General features: G+C 39.7%; 1 protein-coding gene across 1 annotated transcript in view; it reads left to right on the top strand.

The window, feature by feature from the left end:
- The window catches only part of PPM1E (protein phosphatase, Mg2+/Mn2+ dependent 1E), an 819,329-nt gene that overhangs the window by 21,251 nt on the left and 783,103 nt on the right, over positions 1 to 14,975 (top strand). The gene's annotated exons all lie outside the window — the stretch shown is intronic.

Raw genomic sequence — 14,975 nt, forward strand, 5'->3', positions numbered from 1 at the left:
GCTTTATCTCTGCTTTTTTTGCTTTAAAAGCCAAAAAAGCAGAGATAAAACTAGCGCCCTATCAGCAACAGGGTGCTAACACGCAAATTCGCATGTTAGCACCCTTTTACTCTACGCTTCCCCTTGCATCTCTAATGAGATGCAAAGGGGGCGTTCCAGAGTAAAATAATAGGAGAAATGTCGCTAAGCGACATTTCTCCTATTATCAAGGATATCGCTAACCCTGTTAGAGATAAAAAAAAAAGCAGTGCTAACCGCGGTTAATGCTGCTTTTTTACGTCTGGTATTTTTCTGATTTAGCCATGATATCCTATGTAAGGTGGATATCATGGCTAAGTATGTCTATCCCTATCAGAAAGCTATCAACAAACCTTGTGGGATTATCGCTGTATTTCCAGCGATAATCTCACAATTGGCAGCTTGCGCTCTGAATTTTATCGCTTTGGAGATAAGCGTTGCTGATAGCATGCTATCTCCGCGATAAAATTCAGAGTTGGCCGGCGATAACTATCCTCACGCTAAGAGCGCTGAGCGATAATTATCGCCGGCCCTTGCTGATATGCCCCTAAGTAAGCACAACAGTGCTCCAAAATATATCACTGGCTCCATACTATACCCTGACCACTCTCATGCTAAATGGGCGTTGCTCATTTGCTACACTTGTTTTTTATGTGACGCTTGAATTTTTCACAATCGCTATGGCTTTAGTAATGTAACATTAATGGCAGCACCCCGCTCTCAAAATTGTTTCAGCACCACTGTGTACAGTGTAGATTGTTGCTAGAGTTCTTGAAGGATGCACACAAGAAGCGGCTGCCATAGAACTCATAGTTCCACTGTTATTCGTGATCAGAGGGTAGTTTTTAAATGAAAAGATTGCAGAGGGTTGCAATTAGTAATTTTCAAAGGTGGAGTTTTTTATTTCAACTACTCATTTATTGTCAAGTTGTTTTATAGCCTCTATAGTGTCTTTAATGATGTTTAAGGAGTGCAATGGTTTGAAGTATTTCATAGAGCAAATGGCTATTTGTGTAAAAGATAATAAAAAGTCTTTCTCTAAAATGGCCCAGATGGGAGGGGGGGAGTTTCGAGCTGATCTGCATCCAGTGAAAGGATTGTTTGATTAGAAATTCCAATTGGAGTTTGCTAAAGTTGGGAAGTCCTACCCTGCCTTTCGCTTTATCCAGTCTGATTATCTTTGTTGAGATCCGTTTTTTTTATTTTGGCAAATCAATTGTGTAATGATCTTGTTTAGAGCTTTAAAGAAAGTTGTAAAGAGGTGTATGGGGAACATACTTATGATGAAGTTAGTTGACTTGATGGGGATATCAACATCTTAGCGCATTCCATTCTACCCCACCACGTGATGTATTTTGGAGACCATGTTCCAACAAGATCTTGTCTATTTTTTAAGAGAATGTTTTCAATTTCAGAACGTGACTCAGGTAGAGACCTACAGAAGTGTACACCCAGATATCTGAGATGTTAGTTTTGCCTTTTGACATTGATATTGCTGAGGATTGTGGGGATGCAGAGCGAATTTAAAGGGAAGACCGAAGATTTTTCTTTGTTCGGTGTATATCCCGAGGCTTAGGCATATGCGTGGATCAGATAAAGATTTCAGATACAGCGGTGTCCCCATCTTAGTAGAAGAAGAGAACAGCGTCAGCGTAGGCTACCACTTTCTGGGGTTTTAGTTGAAGGGAATGCCTTTGGTGTTGTTATTCTGGCGTATGTCTATAAATAAAGGTTCAATGGCAAGGAGGAAAAGTAATGCAGACAGGAGGCCACCCTGTCTAGTTCCTTGGGAAAGTTTACATTTGTCTGAGAGTGAACCATTTACTATTTTCTCTGGCAGAATGGTTGTCGTGGAGGACAAACTGCGCTCAAATGAAGGGCCCAGGTTGAACTTGCGGATAACTGATCCAAGAAAAAGGCCTAGACACTATCAAAGGCCTTTTCTGCATCTAAGGCCATTGATATAGACGTAGATTGTAAGAGATTGGGCTTTTCCAGTACATATATGATGAGTCTGATATTGTCTTCCTTTGATGAAACCTGTTTGGGAGGAATGGACTAACGAGGAAAGTAGTTTATCTAGTCTTGACGTTAGGACTTTTGTATAAACTTTGCAGTCCTTTTCAGTAGAGAAATAGGCCTGTAATTCTTTGCCTCCAGAGGTTCCTTATTTTATTTGGGGATGACTACGATTATGGCCTCTGTGAAGGTTGGGCCTGTTTTACCAGTTGTTAAGTGGTGGTCGAAGAGGGATTTTAAGTGAGGGACTATTTGGAGTGCAAAGATCCCATAAAAGCTATCCGAGAAGCTGTTGGGTCCTGGTGCTTTCCATATTTTAAATGTTTTAACCGCCTTTTCCATTTTTGTATATCAATTAGTTTTTTTAAAGAGGATTGTTCCTTCTCACTTATCATTGGGATTTAAATGTAATTGAGGTAGTTGTTGTAATCTGTGATATCAGAGTGCAAGGCAGGGTTATAGAGTTCTTTGCTGTATTCGGCAAAACATTTGGCCGTTGATTTAATCTCAGTTTCTGTCCCCTCTGATTTATTTTTGATTGCAGTGAATGGGGGGTTTTGTTATTCTCCTTTAAGTAATTGGCCAGGAATCGCAGAGCTTTATTTGTATTTAACAAGATGTGAGCTTTCTCGCTAACTAGGTTATTGCACTCGTATTTCAAGGCCTTAAGTTTGTTGAGAATCTCCACGGAGGAGTTTGAAAAAAGAGCCATTCATGATATTTCACTTCAGACTCTAGCGCCTCCAATCTTTTATTGGCTTCCTTGTTTTTGTTTGACAATATGCAAATGATGGGACCCCTGATTGTAGCCTTTCATTGCTTCCCAAATTATTTCTCGTAAGAGTGAGGGGTAGGAGAAGTGGTTTATGATTGCGGTCATAATTTTTTCCCTGCAAACCGGGTTGTTCATTCTTGCTTCATTTAAGCACCAAATCCTATCAGGACTCTGATGGTTTGAAATGTTAATATCCGTAGATATATAAGCATGATCTGAAATGATAACTGGTTCTATTTTGGGAATGGAGCAAACCTCCAGACATCAGTCAGGGTATATGACGTACACAAGTCCTTCATACGCAGGATATCCCAGGTCTAAATTTGCAAGGGGCAATCTGTCTAGCGTTAGATCCTTGGATAGGTTAAAGTCGCCCCCTAGTAGGGACATTGCCCTATTTGGGATTTAATTTATTCTTTTATTTAAGTCGATTTAGAGTGAGAGGGAGTCAGAGGTGGGTGCATAAATATTTACGATTTAGAAATCTAGGTTATTTTTGGATATCTGCGAGATTATCCATCTGCCCTCAGAGTCTTGTAGTATGGGTCCTTTTTAAATGGAAAAAGACAGGATTCCACTGAGGGCAGTAAGGAATCTGTGGTTAGAGTAGCCACCAGAAACAGTGTTACAAAAAATAAGTTACTTGTTCTTTTGATGGATACTTCTATCTGCAGATTACTCACCTTTGGAATAGATAACATAGCAGTACCTCCCATGGAGGAGGTTCTGTAGTGTAGCACAGACGAAACACGTCCTGCAGCACCATGTGGCAAAATTACCTTCCTGTTGGAGGCAGTACTGATTCATAAACAAGTGCACAGACCCCCATTACGCACCCCGACAGATGTCCAGAACAGGCATGCCATCATGGTGGTTTGATGTAGAAGCCGTCACTCCTTTCTGCTCCACAGGTTTTAGATTTGATTCTAAGTTTCACAGCATCACAATGTTTAATTCTAATATATAAGACAGCTGTTAGTGGGGTGTGGGCAAAGTATATTGTGGCCAACAGTGCTAAGAAGGATGAAAGAGGTGAAGGCTTTCTAAAAGGGGCAATCCCTAAGTAATTAAGTGGCTTAAAACATGTGAACTACAATTCTGTGCTTTACACAGCATGTTGCCTTACAATATTTACGTACTTCTTTGTGCATTTTCTGCTTTTGTATCTAGTGATGTCACATAGCAACAAATATATGACTAAAATATGCCAGTCCTATAAGCTTTGTGAGAGCTTGTTAGCTGTTTAATATGAGTAATGCCAATGAATTTTTTGTAACTAATTTGAATTGCTAATTACAAATGATACCTATCTGACCATCACTATGTGTACACTGGAGAGAGGCCAAGGATTGTATGAGCATGTAATCTGAACACCCATTGCCCCTCACTGCTTTCAGCCTCAGCTCCAGAGCTCTCAATCATGCCCCCGTAGTGAACACCCTCCCACAACCTGAACCAACCTGGGCACCTAAATGCAACTGGGCTCACATACCTTACAAGCATTTGGAAACTCAATAGCTCAGCCTTTTAGACCTGAGACGTCCTCGCTTTGGCAATAATTAGTAAAGTCAATTACAATACACAACTGCACTAATGCAAGTAGTAAGCTTTCCGAACCTACTTCTGTAAATTCTTGTAAATCCATGAAAGCACAAAAACAATCACTACAGGCATTTTCCTCTTTCAAATTCTCTTTGTTGCGCCTTGCTACGCCACCCCAAGGTTGTCGTTGCATTTTAACGCATTTCCAGGTTTACAATTTCTTGTAAATCTGGAAATGTGTCAGGTGCCGTGGGTGTCGCGTGTGAACACCCACAGCAACACCCATGGAACGCCCCTTTCACGCAAAGTTCTGCGTGTAAAGGGGCCATATTTACAATGACAGGAAAAGTCACGCCGGGTCGGTTTCCTGTCCTTTTAAATATGGGGCAGTGAAATGCGCTACCGGTGGTCACGAAAAGTGATGCACTGGTGGCGCAAGGGGCTTGTAAATCTGCCCCCTGGTTGGCATGGCAATCCTTTGTCAGAAGTGCAGATAATAAATTCTAATCTTCAACCAACTCATTAAGGACATTAAGAAGTTATAAGATAGTATTGATCTTTTTTTACGGTGATGCAACTCCAACCTGAACAGAGCCCATTTAGCTAAGACTCCACATCCCCTTTTTGAGAACCCCACGCAGAAGAGAACTGAAGAAACGTTGGTCTGGAGCAAACATAACCACAACCTTCCTAATGAGCACGGTATGCTGTTATACACACTTACATTCCAGTTTGCCCCCTACCTCTTTGCTACCTTGTAATCTTTAGCTCTAGTTTTTCCCATGGTTCATAGTACATCACCATACCACCTAGGAAACATGACTCCAAGGGGCATATTACAAAGCCCCTATCGCCACCACAATGTCACTTTTTGTGTGACGTTGTGCTGGCGATAGGGTCAGCGCCCTATTACCAAGGCTGCGTTAAACCACATAACCTGGCTAAACCTGGTCTTAAGGTGGCGATACGAGGAGAAATCCTTCATTTCTCCTCTATTTTTGCTTTTTCCATGTGTGCTGCCTTGTGCAGCACACATGGAAAAAGCAAAATGCCAAGGTTTGTTTTTGTACAGGAAGGTGTCCCTTCCTGTACATAAACAAACTTTTTTTTTAAATGCCATTTTGTAACTTACGTGTGTGCTACATGAAGCAGCACACATGTAAGTTACAAAACGGCATTTAGGTTTGTTTATGTACAGGAAGGGACACCTTAGACTTAGCGCCATCGCAGGGGGAAACGCATGCTGCACCATATCCTTGGTAAGATGGTGCAGCCTGGCGTTTCTGAAGTGGCGATCAGAGGCGTTAAGCCAAGGAGGCTAACGCCTCTCACCGCCACTTCCTAGATAAAATGCCCCCTAATCTCTAACGTGTGTGCATTTAAATCAAACCTGCTTGTATCATTACGTCAGCTGGCATCAAATTAAGCAATACATTCATCATCCAACCCTAGATAAGGCTGTTGTATATATGATATCCAATTATTATTTGTGCCTTCAAATGTACAATGTACTGTCTGAATTTATAACTTGTACTTTGTATCTTTCTCTCTTTGTAAAATTTGAAATAAGAAAAAAATATTTTTAAAAAAACTGTCTCAAGAATGGTTCAGCACTCAATAGACAAAGGTCTCAGATTCTGGTTACCAGCTCATCCTGTTTCCTCAAGTAGGTACAGCCCACATCAGAAGTCAGAAGTGAGCTAACTGAAGTGGGCATTAACGCAACATTTTCCATAACATTGTAGACAATATTGCAACAGTTTATTAATATTTGATCATATTGTGCATTGTTTGTCATCGTTAAACATTTGTTCAAACTCTCTTTGGGGCATATCAGCAACAAACGGCGATAATTATTGCTAAGCGCACTTAGGGCCTCATGTACGTAGCCCAATACCGGTCGGTAACGGCCGATTTTCGGTAATTATACCGTTACCGACCGGTATTTAGGCTGTTGACATGTAGGGGGCTCATTTCTGTATTCGGTAATTTACCGAATCGGTAAAATTACCGAATCGGTAATTTTACCGATTCGGTAAATACCGAATACAGTAATGAGATGTAGGGGGACTGTGTGGTGGGTGTGGGGATTCGTTATTTACCACCAACTAATAGTTGGTGGTAAATGACGAATAGGTGTGAAAATGCATTTTTGTGCACTGTGAAGTGTGCAATGTGGCAGACATACATGCCCCTAGGGCATGTATGTGCGCCACATGTGCACACATGGAAGAATCAGGGGTGCAACAGGGTGTCAATGTGACACCCTGCCACCCTTGGATGTGCTCCCCCCATTACCGAATCGGTATTTACCGATTCGGTAATGAGGCATACCTTCCCATTGATTCAATCAATGGGAAGGTATGCCTCATTACCGAATCGGTAAATACCGATTCGGTAATTACCGACTTACTCCGATTCGGTAACATTTACCGAATTTTTACCTACATACACTTTACCGATTCTTAAATACCGAATCGGTAAGATTCGGTATTTAAGAATCGGTAAAGTGTATGCCACCTACATATGGCCCAAAGTGTTAGGATAATTATTGCTTATCTCAAAAGTGATAAAAATCCTAGCGCTAACTGCCAAACGTGAGATTATCGCTGGAAGCCCAGCGATAATCCCACAAAGTTTGGCGATGGCTTGCTGATAGGGCCTCGCATACTTAGCCATGATATCCACCTTCCATAGGATATCATGGCTAAGTCAGTTTCAAAGCAGGCGTAAGGAAAGTAGCGATAACAGAGGTTATCGCTACTTTTCTTGTCGCTGTGCTGCTTTGTGTGAAGCTTGATAATAGGAGAAATGTCGCTTAGCGACATTTCTCCCGTTATCCTGGGGAGGAACGCCCACTTTGCATCTCATTAGAGATGCAAAGATGGGCGTTAGGAATTCAGGCGCTAAGGCAAGTTTTCACGCGATAGCATGCCCTTGCTGATATAGCAATACAATTATCGCCGCTTTTCGGCCGAAAACGGCCGCAAAAGCGGCGATAATTTTATATCGCCGCCTTGTAGATATGCCCCTTTGTGTTTACCCACAATTTTTCTTCTTCGAAAAGTGAGTGCCAGAAGTTATTTCGTTTTACGAGGGGTATTAGGACCTCTGCCCAGTTGGAAGATTTTCTATGGGTTTTGTTGCTGTTAGCTTTGCTACGGCCCTTCAAATAGCTTCAATTAACTGCTGTCCGTTACCAAATATAGCGATTGTCTGGCCTATGGTCCTTTCAATGTTTAATATGGAACATTTCTATATTCACTAGTCGTTCCATGCTATATTGAGAACTGTGCTGTTATTGATAGAACTAATTGACTAAGTGCAATAAATGTCTTTCGTAAAAAACCTCTCTTTCCTGGAAGCTGCACTGAAGAAGAGTTCATAAATGCAAAACGTACCCTTGAGCCAGAGCTATCTTTGGTGTTCTTAATTATACATTAGTCTACTTTACAGAGCAATTCGGAAAGACAACCACGTCGCAAAATTCCATTTATTTGTAATCTGGTGCTTTGTGCTATTTGCAGTTATTGGCTCATGTATCCAATATTCAACCACATGGTACAAAAGAATATTTTTCATTTCAGACCCTCAAAGGTAAACGGAATGCAGTTTTTCTGGAGTTATAGATTGAGCATGTGCAGCGTTATATTTGATTTAGGCTTTCTGTGCATTGTATTTTCATGGATTATGCTGTTTCTGTCGCGTTTACTGCTCCGTTATTGGGGGCCGAAGTGCTTATCCACGCGGACTAGACTGCATGGGTGTTCAGCAGTGCATTGTCTCTGCTTTGCGCCTGTGTTGGAAGTGTTTCAGCGTCATGCGTGATGACCACAGAGGTGTGGTTGTCATGTTAAGGGCGCAGGACTGATGGATGAGAAAGCGTGAGAGTGAGACTTGCAATCTCATAGTTTGTGGTAGGCTGGCAGCTCTGACTAACTCTGCACGTCCCTTATTGTGTTGCTAGTTTTCTTTTGTGCTCTCTGTTTGATTTCCTATGCTTGTTGCTTCAGGAGGTCGTTTGCTCTGATCCCTTTTACATCAACAGTTGGAAACAGTGAAAACAGAGAAAGATTAGGGGGCCTCGTTTTAATGCTCCTTTTTGTCATTATACGATAGCGGTGCTAGGAGTGTATGACTGTTACCTCCAGGGTGGACAGTGTTAGAATCCTCTGATGAACCAGCACTGTGTGGCAAACCTCTTTGGTCTTCATAAGCTTGTGTTGGTAGTATTTATTTTTAGTTTAAATAAAGAAACTTTAATTTGGAACAGGTACAACCAAGTTTAAACAATTAGATAAAGTAACAGAAATTCAAACAAAGTAGTTGCACATGGAGAGAAAAGATAATGGGGCATATTAACAACGGCTCGCGATAATAATTATATTACCGCAGGCTATCTCTGGTATTTATCGCCCTGGTAGCGCGTTATTAACAACGCGTTACTCTTGGGTGATAAAAACTCCAGAGATAGCGAGGTTATCGCCCTTTTGCAAGGGACATCGCTGGTTTTCCAGCGATGTTCCCTGCAAAAGGGCGATAACCTTGCTGATTCGACCCACAGGGTCGTATCAACATAATCCACCCCCTATGGCTAAATCAGGATTTTAGCAGACGTTAGGTTTTGGCGAAAACTGAAGTTTTCGCCAAAATCTAATGTGTGCTAAAATCATGTGGGCTGCCTTGTAAATATCGCGATGTAAACATCAGCGATATTTGCAAGGTAGTCCATCTTGGGTACGCCCAGTAACGCCCACTTTGCATCTCATTGGAGATGCAAAGTGAGGCGTTGGGAAAAAGAGTGCTAACATGCGATTATGCATGTTAGCACCCTCTTGTAAATAGGGCGCTGGTTTTATAATGCCCTTGTAAATATACCCCTATGTAACTATGGAGAAAAAAGGGGAGGGGAGGGGAGGAAGAGGAAAAAGGTACAACAGAAATTATGATAAAATGTGCAATATAAAAGTAGGAGTGCTTAATACAATATAAAAAGATATCAACAATTTATAGAATAATAGCTGTAATAAAGTATTAAAGGAAGAGGAGTAATAGATTATATGGATAAATAAATAAATATATACATAAAAGGTCAATAAAAAGCAATTCATGGTGGTTTGGTTACTTCTTCCAATAAGGGATGATGTTGAGTAGACTTTTGTGCTGATATGTCTATGAAGGTGGTTACAGGGGACCATATAAGTTGTCTTTTCAGAAGTAAAGATAAAGGGGAAACATATGCAAGCCGATGATTATAGCAAACACTATACCACCAAGCTTGAAAGGAAAGTTGTACAGCTTGTTTCCCATTCTTTGTGATTTGCTGGAAGGCAATTGCAATCAATAAATCTGCAATATCTGTGTTAGAGGTAAAATCATGCCAGTGATCAGATAGGGAACCCAGGAAAATATCTACAGTTGAATAAGGGAAGTGAGTGTGAAAAATGATGTTGATTTTAGATCAGATCTGAGACCAGAATTGATGAGTAGAGGGACAGGAAAATAACATGTGATATAAATCGCAATGAGAAGTGTTACATGACCAGCAGTTTGGAGAGGAAGTGGAATTAAATTTATGTACGGACAGTGGAGTAAACATGAGTCGATTGTTTGTGTTCTGCTTGCTGACCGAGAGGTTTTACGAAGTTTTGACCATAATTTATCCCAAAAAGTAATAGACCATGATTTATGAAATTCATGTTCCTATTGGAGTTCTATATTAGTTTTAGTTCTAGGTTCGGGCGGGTGTGGTAAGAGATTTATATATAGATGAGGCGCTAGATTGAGCACTTAAAATTGGAAGTATATTACGGTGAGAATGTATGGAAAGTGGAACAGAGGATATTGACGACATGGATGAGAAAATGCTTTGTGTCAATATATTAAATTTGGTGGAGAAAGATTTTGGTAACTCATAAGGAGTTTGTGCTTCAGAGAAAGTAAGCAGAGTATCATTAGAGTAAAATTGATGAATCCAAAGTAACCCCTTGTCCCGCCAAGGTTTCCAAAAAATGGGTTTGTTATTGATTTTAAGAAAGTGATTATGCCAAATGGAAGAATTAAGAAATTGATCTTTGAGGAAAGATGAGAGATCAGAAAAGAATGGTATAGTCCATGGGCCGCTTTATATATAGGTGAAGATAAAAAGCGCGTCTTGTGAGTAAATGTGAAAGATTCTGTGAAAGAGAAGGGCGATAAGAAAGAGAGTACTATGTCTGTACAAGATGGAAAAGAAGCAGAAGTGGATTGGTTTAAGGATATAGCAAGTTGTTTATGAAGAAAAGCATTATGATAAAGTCGGAAGTCTGGAAAGTTAACTCCACCCTGTGATTTAGGGCGTTTAAGCCTGGCTAGGGACAAATGTGCTTTCTTCTTATTCCATAAAAAAGTAGATAATATAGAATTCACTTTTTTGAAAAAATAAGATGGGAAGTTGAGAGGAGTAGCAGAAATCATATAAATAAAGATTGGATCAAGCATCATTTTAATCGTATCAAGTCTGCCCCACCAGGACAGATATAGGGGATGCCATCTCGAGATAGACGTGGATAATGTAGATAAAACATGAGTCATATTTAGAGATAATGTTTGTTTAATAGAGGGCCAAACCAAAGACCTAAATATTTGGGCCTTATTTATGAGGCCTTGCGACAGTTTTGTGCTTCCATTGTGTCACTTTTTGTGACGCATCGGCGGTGTAAAAAATGCCTCCTGTTGCGCCTTATTTACAAAGTGACGCATCTAAGCAGATGCGTGACTTTGTAAACCTCTGCGCTACATTATACCTACGTCAGTTATAATGTATGCAGGGTGGGTGTTCCCACGTACGTAAGCCTCGTAGAAGTGGCGCAGTGAAATCTATGAGATTTCACTGCGCCACTTCAAGGATGCAAATGAGTCAATATCTTACGCCTGCCTCACAGCAGGTTAAAGACTGACGCAGGCCCTTTCACATGGGGCCTGCCCCATGTGAAAGGACACATTGCTGGAGTTGCGTCACTTTTGTGACACACTCCAGCAATGCGTCACTTTTGCGCTTACAGATGCGTCAGAAATACTGACGTATCTGTAACTCCTTGCGACATGATGCATCATACAGTAAATATGACGCATCCATCATGTCGCAAGTAGGGTGTACTGAGAAGTGACGCATTGCTTCTTTTTAAGCAGCGATGCGTCACTTCTCATAAATGAGGCCCTTAATCTTTTGGTGGTTCCACGAGAAATTAGTAAGGGCAAAATCTTGTTTAAAACATAAAATTAATAGGAAGAATTTTGCATTTATCATAATTTAATTTATAGCCACAAATGGAAGAGAAGGTCTTAACATCAACAATAAAAGCGGGGATAGAATGTTCTGATTTAGAGATATATAATAAAATATCATCTGCATAGATGCTCATTTTAACATGGAAATTATCATGTTGAAAACCATATATGTTAGAATTTTGTTTAATTCTAGGGAGAAAGGGTTCTAGAGCAAGGATAAATAAAAGTGGGGAGAGAGGACACCCTTGACGGACACCTCTCTGTAAGGTAAAAGAATCGGAAATGGAACCATTGGTGAAAATAGAAGCTTTGGGTGAAGTGTACAGTAGGGAAATATAAGAAATACATTTGGGTCCAAAGCCAAGCCAAGATATTGTGTGGAAAATAAATTTCCAATCCATGCGATCAAAAGCTTTTTCCGCGTCTAGAGAAATGGCTGCCAGTGAATGAGAGTATTTATTAGCTTTGTATAATATATTGAAGGACATTCTGGTATTATCTGAGATATTTCGTCCTTTAATGAAACCAGATTGTTCTTTACACACGATAGATTGAAGAAAGGGTTCAAGACGAAGAGCGAGAATTTTGGCGAATATTTTGTAGTCAGAGTTAACTAATGATATTGGTCTGTAATTTTTACAACGGTGAAGATTTTTCCCCTCTTTAGGGATTAGGCAAATGAGAGCATCTTGAAAAGTATCACTAGAAACCCTGGAGGAAATGAAGTGTGAAAATAAAGAAAGGAGATAAGGAAAGAGGGATTTGGAAAAATGGGTTTAAATCTCCATAGGAAATGCATCTGGGCCGGTAGCTTTCCCGGGTTTAAGAAGTTTCAATGCGTCGGAGATATCCTTTATTGAGATATCTCGCTCCAACTGTGACAAATCAATGTCTATGGGAAACTGTTTTGGTATGGAGGCAAGATAGTTTTGAATATCTCTTGGGTCAGGGTTAGTTTCAGGGGTATAGAGAGAGGTATAATATTTCTTGAATTCTTCTAAGATTTCTAAGATTTTAGTAACTGGAGAAGAATTGGAATTTAGGACATAATCAATATTATTACGGTCTTTCTTGATGTTAAGATATGAAGCAAGTAGTTTTCCTGCTTTATTTTGGCCGCCATAATAACGTGCACTACCTCGGAGGAGATAGGGAGATGCATTTTCCATAGATAGTTTATTATATTTAAATGTTTCTTTAATAAGGTTATTGAGATCAGCTTTAGAATTGGTAACTGTATAAAGTGATTCCAATAACTTGATAGTTTTGAAGATTTCGTCTGCCTTCCGGGAATTAAGTGTTTTTTTTGTGGCAACATAAGAAATAATAAAGTCCCTGGAAGAAGCTTTAAAGGTGTCCTAAATAGTTGAAAAGGATGATACAGAAGATATGTTACGATTAAAGAAATCAGTAATGAAGTCTTCAAAAGAAGAAGTGAAGGTGTTATCAGTCAACAAAGAGGTATTAAAGTGCCATCTTTTACTGGTAACATTAATTGGAAGTAATTCCAAGTGTAATATCACAGGGGCATGGTCGGATATTAATATAGAGCCAATGTCAGCTTGCAGTATAGATTGTGTTAATGCTTTAGAAACAAATAAATGGTTAATGCGTGGTTGTGAGAAGTGAGTGGGAGAGAAAAAAGTGTATTCACGAATTTGTGGATTACAAAATCGCCATGAATCAACAAGAGATCTGTGGGAGATTAGGTTGGTGAAGTGATGATGCATTGGAGAGGAAACAAAAGGTGTTTTGGATGTACGCTCAATATAGGGATCAACAATTAAATTGTAGTCGCCTCCAAAAACAACATATGGAGTGGAGATAGACATCAAGAGAGTAGAAATATGTGGCCAAAAATTGTTATCAGGTTTTGTGGGAGCATAGATATTAAAAAAGTAATAGGGATATCATTAACTTTAAGGTGAACAATTAACCAACGTCCTTCGTCTGAGTCTTGAGCCAGAAGGGTCACTTTTAGTTTTTTATGACATAGAATCATAGTCCCATTTCTTTTGCTGGTACCAGGAGAAGAAAAAACATTTCCTATCCACTGTCGCTTGAACTTGAGAACTTCTGAAGCAACTAAGTGTGATTTTTGTAAAAATACAATATCTGATCTAAGATTAGACAAATGTGTAAGAACTATTTGCCGTTTAATAGGCGTACCCAAACCTTTAACATTCCACGAAACAATACATAACGTCATTGATCAACTGTAAAAACTAAGAATAACTTTTGAAAAGCATTACAACATAACAAGAAAACAATAAAGAACTTGCAATAGACAGAAGAACGAAAAGTAAGCACTCTAACAGTAAAGGAGTAAGACATGAAATAGAAAGTATTGAGATAAAGAAGAGAAGGAAAAGAAAAAAAGGAAAAGAGGGGAGAGGAGAGAAAGAAAACTGAAGAAAGAAAAGAAAAAAGACAGGTCAAAACGACAATAACACATACCAAAAACTCAAACATGAATGGAGGGTGTTGAAGCCATGAAGAGAAGACGAACAACCAGTCTCAAAACTCCGCGAGAAACCACTAGGAAATAGGAATTCAAACGGATTACACAAGAATGGATGATTCAGGGAAGATGGCATCTAGAATATAGTAACATAAGGAGGGAATCTTTAGACAATCATGAGAACGTTCGCAAAGGTATAATCAACAATATTAGCAAGAAAAAAGAAAAGATCAAGCATGGGATGATCTTGCAAATTCCATGAAGTCCTCTCTACACCTGTCAATAAATTGTTGAAGTAAGGCTGGATCCTCGTAAGTGTTTGTTTTATTTTTGTAAGTTACTTTAAAGAGACCAGGATGAATCAAGCCATATCTAACATTCATAGTACGTAGAGCAGGGCACATAGCTAGGAAACGTTTTCATTTATCTGCTGTTGCTTTCGCATAGTCTTGAGGGAAGAATAGCTGAGAACCTTGCCATATTATGCGCCGTTTACGTTTAACTGCTTGTAAGACTTTCAACAAATCTGTGAATTCCAATAAATAAAGAATAACACCTCTCGGATTACGTTGGGTAGAGGAGTTCAAAGGTGGACAACCAACTCTGTGTGCTTGCTGTATATTTAATACTGGGTTTTCAGGAAGCTTGAGAACTTGTGGCAAAAAAGATTGGAAAAAAGCGATGGGATTGTAGCTTTCCAATCCTTCGGTTAAACCATAAATTCGTACATTGTTACGCCTGCCTCGGTTTTCAAGATTCTCCACTTGTTTTTGCAATTGCAGAATTTCCATTTTCATGGTGTGAATCTGTTGAGAAGACATTTGACGTTCCATTGAGTTAATTCTATGGTCAAGGGTAGACCATTTATCCTCCAGGGCTTGTAGGCCGATA

Source organism: Triturus cristatus, chromosome 3_2 (assembly GCF_964204655.1).
Source record: "Triturus cristatus chromosome 3_2, aTriCri1.1, whole genome shotgun sequence".
NCBI lineage: Eukaryota > Metazoa > Chordata > Amphibia > Caudata > Salamandridae > Triturus > Triturus cristatus.